We start from the raw sequence: 4,113 nt of genomic DNA, 5'->3' as shown, positions 1-4,113 counted from the left end.
CAGTCTTTACAATGACCCAGGGCACTTATTCAGGCTACAGATATATGCTTCTGCCTCAGATATGATTCAGTGGGGCTGTGGATGGTCTAGAAATTTGAGCTTTGCACAGATACCCCAGATGATGTGAATGTATGATTTTGAAAGCATTATTTGAGAAACTCTGAACTTTTTAATAATGATGAAGAAGTAGCACTACAGGAAACCCACAGGTTCAGAGAATTGTGGCTGCATCATCAGCCTCAGAAGCAATAACATCAGAGAACAGAAATTGGATTAACAGAAATCAGTGGGACTTGGCATTTGAAATGTCCAGCAATTAAATCCTCCCTGTAACCCAGCAGGACCCTATGGGGCCTTCCCAGGACAGGCCTGCCCCCGGCCATATCCTCTGCTGTAGCTCCTCTCTGAAGTACCCAGATAATAGTATCTGATGCATATTTCCTAAGTTTTTCAGATGCTAAAACCCCCCACCAAATGGAAGAAATTAACTAGTTGATGATCATAAGCCCCCAGACCTATTGGTGCCCAAAGATTGTTAAGGTTAACTCCCTGTTACCTCACCCTCATCTGGCCTTTAAAAATGCTTTGCTGAAACCCTTTGAGGGAATTCAGGGTTTTTTTTGCGCACGAGCCACTCGTTCTCCTTCCTTGGCCCTGCAATAAACCTTTTTCTGCTCCAAACTCGATGTTTCAGTATTGTTTGGCCTCACTGTGCAGTGGGGTGGGCAGAACGAGCTTGGACCAGGGAACATCCCCATGGCTGAATGGTGTGATCCTGGTACTGGGGCTGGGAGACGCACTTTCACACCCAGCCATGAGAGCAGGGGGGGCGACAGCCCGGCTCAGCGGTCAGGAGCAGTTTTTCCTGTAGTGGTGACAGTTGCTGAGGGTTCTGACAGCCTTGTAGGGATGCTCGGGAATCAGCACTCCAGTACACCCAGACAGCAGCAAACGTTTGTCTTCTGACAACCCTTCAACCTTGATGTAATGAGGTTTCCAGTTTGTGTGTGGACATGAGGGACCAGGGGAAGGCATGCGAGGTCTGTAAGAAGCAGCTCTTGGCATTGAGCTGGCAGTGGGCTGGGCTGGCCATCGGGATCCAGTGGGTCAGAGAGGGCCTGGGGATGCCCTGGTGAGGAGCAGAAGTGGTGGCTGAGCACAGATGGGGGCAAGTCAGCAGACCCGAAGCTGGGAGTTCCCATGACTCCTGTGCCCTTGCTTGCACTCCATGGCAGCCTCTGATGGTCCAGAATTCCCTAACCTGTGCTGGGAACCTGGACCTTCTAAAAATCTCAAGAGCAGTGGAGCTTATAAAAATCCAGACTCCTGGGCTGTAACCCATTCCAAATAAATCAGAATCTCTGGGGATCCAGGCATTAGACTATTTAAAATCTCTCCAGTCATACCAAAGTGCATCCAAATTTGAGAGCAAGTCAGCAGAATAGCAATCTTGCTGAAGCTGTTTCTGCTACCACTTTTTAAAATAATCAGGAAACTCTTAATGTTTGGCATAGGAAATAATGTTGTTATGTAAAATCACGTCTGTCTGAAAAGGAGAAAGAATCCTATTTAAATAATAGATTGCAAACCACTTGGCTGCTCACTACAATTATCTTGGTAAATTAAAAAAAATGCCCAGGACTAACCCCAGAACAATTAAATCAGAATCTTAAGGTGTGGGGCCTGGATGTGCATAATTTGTTAAAGCTCCACAGGTGATTCCCCAGGTGAATATCAAGGCTGGGAACCACTGTGTTGATGCAAGCTGCTCTCTTGGGAGTTCTGCTGCGCTCAGAGCTGCTGAAGGAGTGGGTGGTCCTTGGGCCTGGTGACCTTCCTAGTGGGCTTTGGATTGTAAAGCAAGAGCTGGGCTCTTAAATCCCTGGGCTTGATGTGCAGTAAAGGTACTACCCCCTCCTGGTCGAGGCTGATGTCTGGGAGCAAAACTGGATGCAAAGTCCTAAGTGTTTCTTTTTCCTTTTGCCCCTTTAAGGTTGCCATTTCATTGTTCTCTTGGCTTCACTTTTTCTGATTAAAAATCAGAAAGTCTCCCCTTCCCCCTTGATGTAATTTGCCTTTTGTTCCTGATGGCCTGCAAGATTTTCTCTATCTTTGGTTTCTGGCTGTTTGACTTAGGAAGTGCAAAGGTGTCTTTGTCTTTACCTTCTGAGGGTTCTGTGAGCTTTTGGTATATGGTTTGATGTCTCCTGTCGGTTTTGGAAAATTCTCAGCCTTTATCTCTTCAAATATTTCTTTGGTCCATCACTCTCTCCTCACCTTCGGAGACTCGAGTTACATGTATGTTAGACCACTTGATATTGTTTTATAGATTTTAGATACTCTTTCCATTTTTTGATTTTTTTTCTCCATGTGTTTCAGTTTGATAACTTCTCTTTACCTATTAGGGCAGTAGCAATGGTCTCTTGTGAGCTCCTTGCCCTCCAAGTGTTCCTAAATCCCAAATGTTTCAGGGAAGTGATGTAACATTTGGGTCTCAAGGAGTGTGTGCCCCACAACAGTGGCCATAATGGGTACCGACTCATGAACAGTAATAAAAACTAACTCTTAGATAGCACTTGTTCTGTGCCAGGCACTGTTCTTTGCATTTTACATACTGAAAGTCATTTAATTCTCTCAATAACCTTATGAGGTAGATATTATTCCTACTGTATAAATGAAGAGACTGAGGCACAGAGAGGGTCTGTAGTTTACATAATGTCTCACAGCTGGCATTTGACAGAGGAAGGATTTGATCTCCGGTGTTCTGACTCCAGGCTTCCAACTCAGTGCCTTGGCATCATGTAGGAAGGAGCTCAGTGCCTTTGCATAACCCTGGGGAGTGGGGGGCCTCTAGGATGCCTGAGGGTGATGTTCCTGGCACCTCAGCAGGATGAGGGCTTAGAGGCAGTGTCAGAATGGTCTTTTCTATCAGAGGGTTGCTAAGAATCATTGCAGTCACCAGGGAGGCCCCCCAAGTAAGAGGGTTCTTGGCAATGTTGACAGCTGCTGCTCTGGTCTGGGCCAGCTGGGACCTAGGCTCTGCCATGGCAGAGGTCTTAGGGTCTGGATGGAAGCTCTTGGGCTGCCTTGAGGTGGCCAGAAATATCAGCCTAAGTGGGTGCGAGGAGCTGGCTGGGATTTCCAAGCTAGGTATGATTCCAGCAGGACAGAGTAATGGATGTGGGCGAGAGGCAGGGAGCTTGGAGAGACCCAGAGCCAGTGGAATGGAGGGAAGGGAGGCTTTTATTGGATGCTTGGAGCCAAGGCCAGAGGAAGCAAGAGGGCTGTTAAGAGTATGGAACTGTTTCAGAGAGACAAGAGTGGGGTGGCCTCCTGTAGAAGAGGTTGGGAGGAGAACATGGGTTCTGAGAACAGGAGCCGGAGAACAGAAACAGAGCAGTCAGCGCAGTTAGAAGGAGCTCGTTGGAAGGAGGTGGGGAAGAGTTGCTGGGGAGTCTTGGCCAGGATCCCTCCTGGGAATGGAGAGTGTGCCCGCCTTGCCCTGATGAAAAAGGCTTGCAGGCTTACCAGTTGGTCAGGCCTGACCCACTCGGCCTATGATCCAAAGTCAAGTTTAGCTACTTTGCAGCACATGAACCTGGGGTCTAAGTCCAAAAAGGATCAGCCAAATTCAAAAATACTCCTCCGCTTGGCCATAAATCTTAAATCTGGGGGTATACCCAGTGGCTCCACCATGGTTCTAAATTATACAGCGAGTCCTCAGCCTGGAAGACTATGATTTTTCTGTCTCAGACAGGTGTTCATTAAAGGTCACTTGGCAACCCCTGAAACATACTCTTTCACACCTTAATAGCTGAGAGCTTGAACCCATTTCCTCTCTTGTTGCTCTGGATTCTGGCTGCAGGCTCAAAGTTGGGGAGGTGGAAAAAATGATTTGTTTTTTCCTGTGGTGCTTGGCACTTCTTTTAAAAACTTTTTTTCATTATAAAAGTGATAGATGGTTATTAAAAATGTGGAGAAAATATAGAAAAAAGTGTAAAAGCATCCCCAGTCCAGTCCACCCACCAAACTTAAATATTGTTAATGTTTCACTATTTTTCTTCCAGTCTTATTTTCTGTATAGAAGGATTTTTTGTAACTTACTTAAGATCC

Source organism: Balaenoptera musculus, chromosome 11 (assembly GCF_009873245.2).
Source record: "Balaenoptera musculus isolate JJ_BM4_2016_0621 chromosome 11, mBalMus1.pri.v3, whole genome shotgun sequence".
Taxonomy (NCBI): domain Eukaryota; kingdom Metazoa; phylum Chordata; class Mammalia; order Artiodactyla; family Balaenopteridae; genus Balaenoptera; species Balaenoptera musculus.
Note: the sequence above shows the minus strand (reverse complement) of the source record.